The sequence below is a fragment of the Dendrobates tinctorius genome, unplaced genomic scaffold (assembly GCF_039654945.1).
Source record: "Dendrobates tinctorius isolate UK_male_01 unplaced genomic scaffold, ASM3965494v1 ptg000133l, whole genome shotgun sequence".
NCBI lineage: Eukaryota > Metazoa > Chordata > Amphibia > Anura > Dendrobatidae > Dendrobates > Dendrobates tinctorius.
The window spans coordinates 49,760,998-49,774,099 of record NW_027361801.1 but is presented as its reverse complement, the minus strand read 5'-3'; the positions used below and the strand labels follow the sequence as shown (position 1 = coordinate 49,774,099).

The following is a 13,102-nucleotide window of genomic DNA, read 5'->3' as shown; positions in this document are numbered from 1 at the left end:
GTTTCTTCCTGAAAATTATTGCAAACACAAATTCTTTGTTATTATCTTCATTTAATTTGTCTTAAATGAAAAAACACAAAGAATTGTCCTAAAGCCAAATTGGATATCATTCCACACCAAACATAAAAAAGAGGGTGGACAAAAGTATTGGCACTGTTCGAAAAATCATGTGATGCTTCTCTAATTTGTGTAATTAACAGCACCTGTAACTTACCTGTGGCACCTAACAGGTGTTGGCAATAACTAAATCACACTTGCAGCCAGTTGACATGCATTAAAGTTGACTCAACCTCTGTCCTGTGTCCTTGTGTGTACCACATTGAGCATGGAGAAAAGAAAGAAGACCAAAGAACTGTCTGAGGACTTGAGAAACCAAATTGTGAGGAAGCATGAGCAATCTCAAGGCTACAAGTCCATCTCCAAAAACCTGAATGTTCCTGTGTCTACCATGCGCAGTGTCATCAAGAAGTTTAAAGCCCATGGCACTGTGGCTAACCTCCCTAGATGTGGACGGAAAAGAAAAATTGACAAGAGATTTCAACGCAAGATTGTGCGGATGTTGGATAAAGAACCTCGACTAAGGGTACTGTCACACTTAGCGATGTACCAGCGATCCCGACCAGCGATATGATGCTGTCAGGATCGCTGGTACATCGCTAAGTGTTCGCTAGTGAGCTGCCACACAGGCAGATCTCACTAGCGACATCGCTGGGGACGGGGGTCGCTACTTACCTGTCACACCAGGCGATCCTGCGTCCTCCCGCCCGGCTCCACGCGTCGCTCGTCGTCACAGCAGGAAGCGCCGCAGGAAGCTGACGACGAGAACCAGTCCTGAACGTTCTCGCGCGATCAGCGATAACCAGCAGGGGAGCCGGTCGTAGGTAAGTATCAGACACAGCGATATCGCTAGCAATATCGCTATAAAGTCACTAGTTATAGCGATATTGCTAGCGATATCTCTTAGTGTGACATGCCCTTTACATCCAAACAAGTTCAAGCTGCCCTGCAGTCCGAGAGTACAACAGTGTCAACCCGTACTATCCGTCGGCGTCTGAATGAAAAGGGACTGTATGGTAGCAGACCCAGGAAGACCCCACTTCTTACCCCGAGACATAAAAAAGCCAGGCTGGAGTTTGTCAAAACTTACCTGAAAAAGCCTAAAACGTTTTGGAAGAATGTTCTCTGGTCAGATGAGACAAAAGTAGAGCTTTTTGGGTAAAGGCATCAACATAGAGTTTACAGGAGAAAAAAAGAGGCATTCAAAGAAAAAAACACGGTCCCTACAGTCAAACATGGCAGAGGTTCCCTGATGTTTTGGGGTTGCTTTGCTGCCTCTGGCACTGGACTGCTTGACCGTGTGCATGGCATTATGAAGACTACCAACAAATTTTGCAGCATAATGTAGGGCCCAGTGTGAGAAAGCTGGGTCTCCCTCAGAGGTCATGGGTCTTCCAGCAGGACAATGACCCAAAACACACTTAAAAAAGCACTAGAAAATGGTTTTAGAGAAAGCACTGGAGACTTCTAAGGTGGCCAGCAATGAGTCCAGACCTGAATCCCTAGAACACCTGTGGAGAGATCTAAAAATGGCAGTTTGGAGAAGGCACCCTTCAAATATCAGGGACCTGGAGCAGTTTGCCAAAGAAGAATGGTCTAAAATTCCAGCAGAGCATTGTAAGAAACTCCATTGATGGTTACCGGAAGTGGTTGGTCGCAGTTATTTTGGCTAAAGGTTGTGCAACCAAGTATAAGGCTGGAGTCACACTAACCTGCGCAAAATACGCTCCGTATTTTACATGCGTAATACGGATCAATGACCACTAAATAGTGGTCCGTAGGTCATCCGTAAGCAAGGTGAGGTCACGTATTTTGCGCATGTGTGTCTCCGTATGCAATCCGTATGCAATCCGTATGGCGAGATTTTCTCGCAGCCTTGCAAAATGGACATTTAACGGTTTTGAGGCCTGCAAACAATTTAAATCATTAGCCTGCACCCTATTTAGACACTCAGAAACAGGTGGCTGCCTACATTCTGTACATTTCTCACCTTGCTTTCACGAGGTGTGTTGGTGTTCTTTGTGCAGCATGTCAGAGAGTCTGACATTCAATACAACCGAGCAGGTTCTCTTTACCTGGCTTTTGTCACGGCGCTTTGGCCAACCATATCCTGTGATAGTGGATCCGCGGAGGAGGAGACGCATGTGGGTACATCCACTTTTGAGGCAACGACTCACAAGAGGGCATTTTCACCGCCTCTATTCGTCTCTGCGGGAGCATCCGGACAAATTTTACCAGTACTGTCGAATGAGCATTTCCACATTTGATCGCCTCTTGGAGACAGTGCGCCCTGGGATCACATTTCAGGACACTAGGATGCGCCAAGCCATATCTGCAGAGGATCGACTTCTACTCACAATACGGTATGTACTCCACAACCACATTCTCTATGTTCATAATGTGTGTGTTAATTTATGTTTTTTGGCCTTCTTGGACAATGTTTAATACCCTCATCTTACTCAAAATATGTTTCACCTGACACAGCACAATGTTACATCTAATATGTACTGCATATCACTTATTCATTGTGCCACCAAATATGTGTGTGTTGTTCTCTCTCATTTCCTACCAAGTTTGGTCGGCATGTAACTGATTTTTTTTTACTTTAGCCATTCTAACCTGGACTATTTCTGTTGTTCTACAGCTTCCTGTCCACTGGCCTGTCTTATGCCGCCCTCCACCATGAGTTTCTCATTGGAAAGTCCACCATTTCAGGCATAGTGAGGTCTACATGTGCACAAATCTGGACAAGACTCCATCAGGTGTTCCTACCCGAGCCCAGGATGGAAGACTGGTTAAGGATTTCAAGGGACTTTGAGGAGGACTGCCAGTTTCCAAATTGTATTGGGGCCCTGGATGGCAAACATATCAGGGTGCGTAAGCCGCCGAACTCAGGGTCCCAATTCTTCAATTATAAACAATACTTTTCTGTTGTATTGTTGGCTCTGGTAGACCCTCAATACAAGTTTATAATTGTTGACATTGGGGCCTATGGAAGGACGGGAGACTCTAGAGTCTTCAATACTTCCATAATGGGTCGGCGGCTACGCACCAACCAGTTGGATCTACCACCACCATGCCAGCTACCAGGCTCCCCCGAACAATCAGTCCCTTATGTCCTTGTGGCAGATGAGACCTTTCAGTTATCACGTAATGTCATGAGGCCATATCCCCGGCGCAACCTTGACCACAGGCGCAGAATTTTTAACTTGCGCCTATCACGTGCTAGGCGACTGGTGGAGTGTTCCTTTGGGATTCTTTGTGCCAAATGGCGGGTACTCCAGTCTGCCATTCAGTTGAGTGAGCAAAATGTGAATGAAGTTGTGAAAGCCTGTGTTGTTCTGCATAACTTCACCAGGATACATGATTGCTCCTCCTCTGATGGTGTTGTGCGTAGGCCGGACAATGTGCGCAGGGTGAGACCACCTATCATCCCTCAACGTAGACCGCTCTCTGGCCTCAAAGTGCGTGATATATTCACTAATTACTTTATCTCACCTGAGGGGGCTACTTCTTGGCAAGAGAATGCTGTGTCTATGTTCTAATTTTTTTTTGGTCAAAGTGTGTCTAAATATATATTACTCAAGCCTTTTTATGATTCTATGAGTGTTTCTTTGCATTGGTTGGTGTCTGTTAGTATGTTGTGAGGGATAGTGAGAAATCACACAGAGACGTTAACTAGAGTAGACAAATTTTTAGTTTTGCCTTTTTTTGGGGGGTTTTGCTTAAAGGCAAACATAATTTTGCCATAACACAAATTTGGCAATGGCCAAAATGACCCTTTGGGCCTTCGTTAACTTGATGTAACATTAACATACCAGAAAAAAACTGCAACAAACATTATGCAATAACAACATTGCTGCATGCCTACATTAACCTGGATTAGGCAACAAAGGGTGAGCTCCATCACCAAAATAAAGTCAATAAGATAACACTCACATTTCCTCATAATGTTTTCCAAACATAGAAAGATTCCACCATGACAGGCAAGGCTACCTCACATCTTTCACACAGATATTACCTGTCTGTAGAACAGACAATATTTAAGCATGCTATACTGGAAAGGATCAAAATACAAAACTCACTTGTTAAGACATAGAGAATGCTGGTCGCCTCAAATTGGTTTAATAGAGAATGCTAATAACAAAGTTGACTACTTAACTAAAGGCAAGCACACCTTTCCTATGCATTAACAAGTGATTAGTGTATTTTCATCCTTTCAGGTAACAGTATAGCGCATTTAAATATTCTCTTTTATACACACATGTAATATCTGTGTGAAAGGCGTGAGGTAGCGTTGCCTGTCATGATGGATTGTTTCATATGTTTGGAAAACATTGTTTACAAATGTGAGTGTTAAATTATGTTCTAAATGTTGGTGAAGGAGAACACCTTTTTTTTTGTCTAGATTAGAAGCACCAGTTACATGTCACTGGACATCTCCAAAGTTTTGATTCATAAATCCTCATATGTAGGGGAAGTGGAACGGGGTAGGAACAGCCTGTGGGTGCTGCTGGACATTGTGGCCAACATCGCCCTGTGTGGGGCCATACTGTTGCCCATGATGCTGTTGTTGTCCAGCCTCCTGGGCCTGTTGGTGATACTGGCCAGAGTAATAATGATGATGGTGAGGGGCTTCTTGTTGGCTATGGTAGGCCCGTGGCTCATACCCACCAAGATAGCCAGATCGTCCCCAACCAGGTTGGGACCAGCCTCCAACACTGGGTGGGTACAAGTCGCCATATTGGTGGGGTTGGCTTGATGAAGACATTTGGGGCTGCGGAATAGAAGGATGGGTAGGGGGAGGAAGGGGTTGAGGTGTTGGCCCACGTATTAGGGGCTGTTCAGACCCTGCTTGAGCATTCATCTGTGTGGATGGTCTCATGCGCATTAAATTTCTTGGTGAGAGCTGCCACCTCTCCAGAAATTCAAACACCTCATATGGGGTATTGGGGGGGTGCTTGCCTCAAGCAGGATCTGAATACACCCCCTAATACGGAGCCTGACCTCACGGGTAAGGGCACGGAGATAAAGGGTGAGGCTACGTGCATAGGCCTCCTCACCATCATCTGTAGTGACTCTGGACAAGTAATTCAGCACCCCAGTGTCCACATTGGTCCTGCTCTCTTGAATGGCGACCTGGCGCCGCCTTCTTATTCACCGTGTTGCTAGAGCAGCCTGTGGGGAGGGCCTGATCTGGGCAGTTGGGCTGCTGCTCAAGTTGCCCATCTCTTCCAGGATGGGTGAGGTTGCAGCTGCAGACCGTCCTGGTGGTGTGTTGTGTCGGGCAGCCATTGTGTGCTCTTGTGATGCCTCTTCTTCAGACATCCTTCTTGTAGGGGGAGAAGATGGGCCAGCCACCTCATCCCCTACAGGATCAATAACGGGCTCTGCCTCTGAGGCCGTTCCTCGATCCGTAAGGTTGGATGAGTTCTGTTATGAAATAGAACAGAGGCAAAAATACATCAATATTTTTGTCCCTGTAAAGTATTTGTGTAATGTTTTTGTGTCATGTGGTGTGAGGTATGTACTTACGGTCTCAGAGCCAGAATTGGGGCGAGGAAGTTCAGCCGGTCATAATATATATATTTCCGCTTGACATGGCCAGCATCCCCACTCCTGGACCGCTGCTGGCGTTCCCGGCGGTACTGGTCCCGGATGCTTCTCCACCGTTTCATCACATCTTCCACTGCAATGTGACAGGAAAGATTGTCAAAATCACATATTTGAGAGGTCACATTTTCAAACAGTAGTCTAGGCATGGGGCCTTATGGGGTGTGCGTTCTACCCATGGTGGCATATGTAATTGGGCCGATACCCAGGGTCTCATTAGCTCCCCTGAAACTAATTTTTGTGGCTAGGAGGATGAGGAGCTTGTGGCCTAAACCCCTAATTATGGCTGTGTGAAGCCACGTGTCACATCCTAATGTAACGGCCTCATGAGGCTAAAATTACATGCCCAGGAAGGGGGGGGGGGCTGATTGTAGAGTCATTTTATAGCGTGCGCTAACGTTAATTACATTTTTATGGGTGCACTTACGAATTTTCTGCTGCTCATCACGTGGTCTGTCACCGAAGTCATGGTACATCTGGCGACAGATGCGCCTCCATGACGCCTCCTTTCTTGTGCGGTTCGCATAGTTTGCGTTCGCGTGGGTCCCATATTTCTGGACGCTCCTGCACCAGCACAATTAGCATCTCCACATTTATGTAAGTGGACGCCATGCTGCTGCTGTACTCCGTGGAGGCTGACTTCCTGGATGTCTGGAGCGCTTTTTGAGCTCATTTCTACGCTTCCTGATGATGGATTGGCCCATTTCCTGTTCACCAGCCAAAAGACCTGCGTATTGCTCGCAGGTCACATGTGTGTTCAGTGTGTAATCCGTATTTTTTGCGCACCCATAGACTTGCATTGGCGTGCTACGGGCGTAGTATGCTGGCAATCGCAGCATGCTGCGAGTGGCACGGAGCGGAGGATACGGAGGAGAAATATACGCCTGGTGCGAGTGACCCCATAGAGAATCATTGGTCTGTGTGTAATGCGTGCTTTTAGCGCCTCTCACTCACCCGTATTCCTCGCCAGTGTGACTCCGGCCTTAGGCTGAGGGTGCCAATACTTTTGTCTGGCCCATTTTTGGAGTTTTGTGTGAAATGATCAATGTTTTGCTTTTTTGCTTCATTCTCTTTTGTGTTTTTTTTTCATTTAAGACAAATTAAATGAAGATAATAATACCAAAGAATTTGTGTTTGCAATCATTTTCAGGAAGAAACTGAGTATTCTGACAAAATTGCAGGGGTTTCTATACTTTTGGCCACAACTGTATCGTTGTCGGGATCGCTGGTGCGTCGCTATGTGTGATGGGGCCCTTGCCAGTCACTTCGGCACTCTATCAGCAGTGACTCATTTCCTAGGCAAGGAGCGCAGCACTTACAGGATCTTTGCGACTGAGCTTATAAACGCTGCAGAATGTGAACAAATTTGTTTAACTCTAAAGAGGAGCACTGTGCTCCTAAATAATGAACATGAGAATAACCCTTTAAAAAATGAGTCCAAAACTATAAATGCTAAGCATATTGCATTTTGAAAAAAAGGCCCTCAAAAATGCACCAAAAGTATAAAAAAAGCTACAAAACACTGTTTGTTACGCCTTTTTTTTTTTTTTTTTACCGCACTCCTATGAATGCCCATGCTCACCCTAAAATCCATTCAGACAATGGTCGATAAAACCCCATTCTCTGGTTAGGTGGAACTCCCACTGGTCAAACCCTATTTATCCTCAAGCAGCTTAATATTCTTATACAAATTCTTTAAAGATGTGTTCAGATATCTTCTCTTTACGCAAGGGTGGTCTTATCAGTAAATGCACCATAAAGTGTAAAGTCAAAATGGTACCAGGTAACACCTACTCATATAAAAAATAAGTTTTTCTTGGACTTGCTACTCTCTACTGAATAAAATAGAATGTTTATTGTGAGGTCTTTTTTTTTTATGTAATTGGAGGGTGGCTGCCCCTCCACTGACCCATGAATTGGTCTACTTCTAGTGCTTGACTTGTGTGTGTGTCAAAAAGTTCATGCATGTCAAAACTAAAAGTTATATAAACTTTGATTTATAATAAGTTGTCAAAAGTTTATTTAAACTAAAAATTGAACTGCACTAGACTCTGGAACACTTTGAAAAAATTTTGAGAATCCCATCACACTTACTCCCAAACTATAAGAAAATGATATTAGCCTGTGATTTATTTTTGTCAGGGCATTAGACACACTTGATTTGAATACGATTGAGAAATGCTATATTAAGGTTTCTCATTGTTGGCAATCAGCTTGGAAGAGATCCAGGATCAGTCACCATAGCAACATCTGTCCACTAGGAAGTGGATGCTTTCTGGATTATTAAACTATATTATGCACATTTCATGTTATTCTACTCTAAATAATAATTATTCTGTGTAACCAGATGAAGGTTACGGGAAATTAACTCGGGCAATTGCACCAATTTCTGATAGAATGAAAATGATTGAGATTGGTCAATTAAGCACAGAATGTAGAGCCCTTCTATAGCAAGTTAAAGTTGGCCTTTTTATTTTTTTGCTTCGATTTCATGGTTATTTAGATGAAAAGGTAATTTTATTGATTTACAGACTTGTAAATAATTTTTAAGTCACTAAAGGGGCTCTTGCGTCGGTGATGGATATTGTTTTAAAGATTGGATCCTGATGGTCCTGATATCAGATGACTTAACATATTTTTGTCACTTGAAATTGGCACATCAAGCAGAGTGGTTACAGTTCATTTTATCTCTTTCACCGCCTTGGGATTTTCCGTTTTTGCGTATTTCATTTTTTGCTCCTTTTCTTCCCAGAGCCCTAACTTTTTTTATTGCTCTGTCAATATGGCCATGTGAGGGTTTGTTTTTTTACGGGTTGAGTTGCACTTTTAAACGACACCATTGATTTTACCGTATAATGTACTGGAAAACAGGGAAAAAAATCCAATTGCCGTGAAATTGCAAAAATGTGCAATTGCACAATTTGCTTTTTTTTTTTTTTTCCACGTTCACTATATGCTAAAACTCACCTGCTATTATAATTCTGCAAGTCATTACGGGTTTGTACATACCAAACATGTCTAGGTTCATTTTTTATTTGAATGGTGAAAAAAAACAATAGTTTTTGGGGAAAAAAAACAAGGCAAAAAAAAGTAATTTTCAAAAACTCATAGCGTCTCCATTTTTTGGAATCTGAGGATGGGTGAGGGCTTATATTTTGTGCTGACGTTTTTACTGATATAGTTTTGGTGTAGACATGATGTTTCAATCACCTGTCATGGCATTTTATTGCAATGTTGCGGCAATCAAAACAATTGTAACTGACTTTTTTTTATTTTTTCTTGTGACGCCTCTTACCGATCGGATTAATTCTTTTTATATTTTGATAGCTTGGGAGTTTCTGAACGCGGCAATACCAAATATGTTTTTTTTTCGTTTGTTTTTTATTTTGAATGGGGCAAAAAGGGGGTGTGATTTGAACATTTTATATATTTAAAAACATTTTAACTTGCAACAACCTTGCCAGCATCACTGCATGGCCTCCCATCCCCCACATACCAACTTACTCACTGCTCCAGGCCATACTGTGAGTTCTGTCTGCTGCAGGCTCCATGCTGTGTGCCTCTTGCTTCCTGCCTGCTCTCTGCATGCTTTCTGGCTTTGTGCATAAGGGTGTGGCACTGGCACTCTATGGTTCTTATGGAATCAGGGTGCACCTGCCTAATGTGCTCTCAGCCAATTACCAAAGTACTCTAGTATTTAGGGCAGCGCCACCTGGTGGAAGCTACCTGAGCAACACCTTTTACTGTTGCTACTGAGTTGCCAGGTCCTGTCCTGTGTTTCGCCTTCTCTGGAGGCTTGATTCCTAGTCCTGTATATTGTACCTGTCTGTCTGCCCTCCTGGAGGCAGACTATCCTGGTCTCTGAGTCCTTGTTCCTAGCCTTGTCTTGTACCTGCCTGTCCGGCCTCCAGGAGGCAGTATATCCTGGTCACTGTGCTATTGCTCCTGACCTTGTCTCTCACTTGTCCTTGCCACCCTCCTGGAGGCAGAATATCCTGGTCCCTGTGTCTTTGTTCCTGTACCTTGTCTCATACCGTTACCTTGTCTGAACTCAGTCCTATCTCTATCTCTTGGTCTCCTTGACTGTGGCTCCTTTCCCTGCTGTGTCTATCCTTGTGTCCTCTCCATCTGCCTGTGTGCCGCACTCTTGCAGCTCTGCCTGTGCGCCGCACTTTTGCAGCTCTGCCTGTGCGCCGCACTCTTGCAGCTCTGCCTGTGCGCCGCACTCTTGCAGCTCTGCCTGTGCGCCGCACTCTTGCAGCTCTTCCTGTGCTACGCACTCTTGCAGCTCTGCCTGTGCTACGCACTCTTGCGGCTCTGCCTGCTCCACATTTTTTCAGCTCTGCCTGTGCTCCGCATTCTTGTGACTCTGCCTGTGCTCCGCACTCTTGAAAACAAACAGCCACAGCCAGACACCACCCTGGAGTGGCACCTGGCAGCTACCTGCCGCACAAGCCTGACCTCACCATCAGAGGCTCCAGTGAAGACTGAGGTAGCTGCATTAGTTGCACCCCTTCCAGGGTAGTCTGGTTTGTGACACAACAGGTCCACAACCCCTCGCACCAATCTGCCAAGGCGTGAGCATGACAAGCATAATTGATCTGCTATGAATGTCTGCCATGGGGAGTCACTCATAGCAGAGCAGCAATGGTAACCATATGAGTACCCTGCACATGCCGGGTTGCCATGCTAACCCATCAGCACCCTGTGGTCATGTGACGGCCGCACCGCCAACACATCATAATACCTGCCCATTGGCACCCCTATGAAAATGCTGCTGTTGGAGATTAATAGCGGCATGTAACATGTTAACCATTGCGGGTGGATCGTAATTCCACCCGCGGCTGTTAGGGGCACATGATAGTCATGTGTGGATTACACTACACTGTGTTCCAAATTATTATGCAAAAAATATTTCCTCATATTTTCTCTAAATTACCTATATGAATTGCAGTCATTGTTATTTTCCAGTCATCTAATATTCTAGTATAATTGCAATGTTTTTGAACAAACTGCCTATGAAAACAGTATATTTTTAAATATAAGAAACACTCAAAATGCATGATCCAAATTATTATGCACAGCAGAGATTTCAACCTTTTTATTTTGAACAAAAAAATGGTCAATTGTGAAATTATAAGCATTATCAGCTTCTTACAAAATGAAATCAAACAGTTTTCAAGTCAAAACTTTATTCTAGGTGATGTTACATATGCACATAGGACCCCTTGTTCGAAAGAAGCTTCATAACTCTCTCATCCATTGAATTTGTCAGTTTTTGGCTGGTTTGTGCTTCAATTGTTTTGCATGTGGACAGAATACCCTCCCAGAGCTGTTGCTTAGATGTGAACTGCCACCTGCCATCATAGACACTCCTTTTGATGATGCTCCAGAGGTTCTCAATGGGGTTGAGGTCAGGGGAAGATGGTGGCCACACCATAAGTTTGTCCTCTTTTATGCCCATAGCAGCCAGAGATGCAGATGTGTTATTTGCAGCATGAGACGGTGCATTATCATGCATGAAAATGATCTTGCTGCGGAAAGCACGGTTCTTCCTCTTGAACCATGGCAGGAAGTGCTGTTTTAGAAACTCCACATAGATTATGGAATTCATCTTTACCCCTTCAGGGATCCTAAAGGGGCCGACAATCTTTCTCCCCATGATTCCAGCCCAAAACATTACTCCACCTCCTCCTTGTTGGCGCCTTAGCCGAGTTTTCATGAGGTGTCCATCAACAAGCCATCCTCCACTCCATCATCTGGACCATCGAGCGTTGCACGGCACTCATCGGTGAACAAAACAGTTTGGAAGTCAGTCTTCATGTATCATTTGGCCCACTGGAGCCGTTTCTGCTTGTGTGCAGTGGATAGAGGTGGTCGACAGGATAGCTTACGCACAGCTGCAAACCTCTGAAGGACCCTGCATCTTTTTGTTTGGGGGACGTTGGAGGCACCAGCAGCTTCAAAAACGTGTCTGCTGCTATGACAAGGCATTTTTGCAGCTGCTCTTTTAACCTGACGCAATTGCCTGTTGGAAAGCGTCCTCAATTTTTCCTTATCAGCACGCACACGTGTGTGCTGGGAATCAGCTACATACTTCTTGTGCGATGGTCACGATGAAGTGTCTTGGCAATGTTGATTGTAGTCATGCCTTGACCTAAATACTCCACAATTTGTTGCTTCTCAGTAGCCGACACATCCTTTTTCTTTCCCATTTTGGCAAAAAATGTAGGCTGCTTAATAATGTGGAGCAGCCTTCTTAAGTAGTCTTTCCTTTATTTGGACACACCTGCCAAACTAATTTGCACAGGTATCTGCAATTGCTTTCAGTGATATAAAGAGCCCTGACACACCTCACCATCAATGAGTTTAAATGACAAACAAAAAGATTCTAACCTTATCACTCCTAAACTCTTTTTGCATAATAATTTGGAACACAGTTTAATTTTCAGTGCCTTTTTACAACTTAGGTGCGCTAAAAACTCATTTGTGTTTTATAATTGCAGATTTTCCACATCTAATGTAATTGTTTAGGACAAATTCACACCTAAAACGCATCAAAACCACAAGAGAAAATGATGTTTCGGATTTCAAAGGCATGCACAAAAAAAAAGCATGTGGACATGAAACTTCTAGAAATTCCACTAAATTTACTGCAATTGTAAAAATGCTGCAATTTGGATGCTGTGAGAATATGCAGTGCCAAAAATGAAGAAAAAAACCCCATCGTTACAACTTAACCTTTAAAGGATATTGTGGCGTGGCTAAGGGGCGTATAGTCGATGGGAGGTATGTGTCTCAGAGATGGCTTGTCTCTGTAAGGTAAGCCCAGAGTGTTTCTTTAGTACACATAAGCCCTAATGGATATCATTATATTTCTAATGTTTTGCAAGGACCTGTGGTGAGGTCACAATCACATGACTAGTCAGCAGCTGGGTTCGTGGGTGTGACTATACCTTTATAATGTAGACTACTCCTGAAACAGAGAGCTGTATGTGGGGAGGGATAAGCCTCCTGTGTGTGCTGGGGGCTCCAGGACTGAACCTGAAGTAATGTACATTTGTAGTTTATTTTGCCTGAGCTAAAGGCTATTTCTTTTGTATTGTGCTGCTTTATGGGTTATACCGCAATAAACCCTATGAACCTTAAAACTTCAATATGAACTTTAAAAGGAACGTGCCTCCTGATTAACTCCCGTTGCACCTGAGCAAGTACAATCCTACAATTGGTGGAGAATGCGGGTAGCTTTCCCAGCAGAGGCGTGAGACACTTACTGCATGTCCTGGGTGTCCTGGGTCAAGTTTGCAGCAAGCCAGCAAGCATTGCCTGAAAAAATGGAGGATCTGCTGAAACACCTGGTCCAAGTGCAGTCACAGCAACAGGAGACCAACAGGCTGCTGTTACAGCAGAGCCAGCAGGAGCAATGGCAACA

The 13,102-nt window shown here is 44.2% G+C and overlaps 1 protein-coding gene across 3 annotated transcripts in view; it reads left to right on the top strand.

Moving 5' to 3' along the window:
* IL1RAPL2 (interleukin 1 receptor accessory protein like 2) overlaps nt 1–13,102 on the top strand; it is a 1,414,847-nt gene that overhangs the window by 59,512 nt on the left and 1,342,233 nt on the right. Inside the window, exon 2 of one of the 3 annotated variants that reach the window (XM_073543631.1) lies at nt 12,177–12,492. The exons of the other annotated variants lie outside the window; for them this stretch is intronic. The gene's annotated coding sequence lies outside the window, so the exon portion shown is untranslated. The remainder of the gene's footprint in view (nt 1–12,176; nt 12,493–13,102) is intronic. 3 annotated transcript variants of the gene reach the window in all.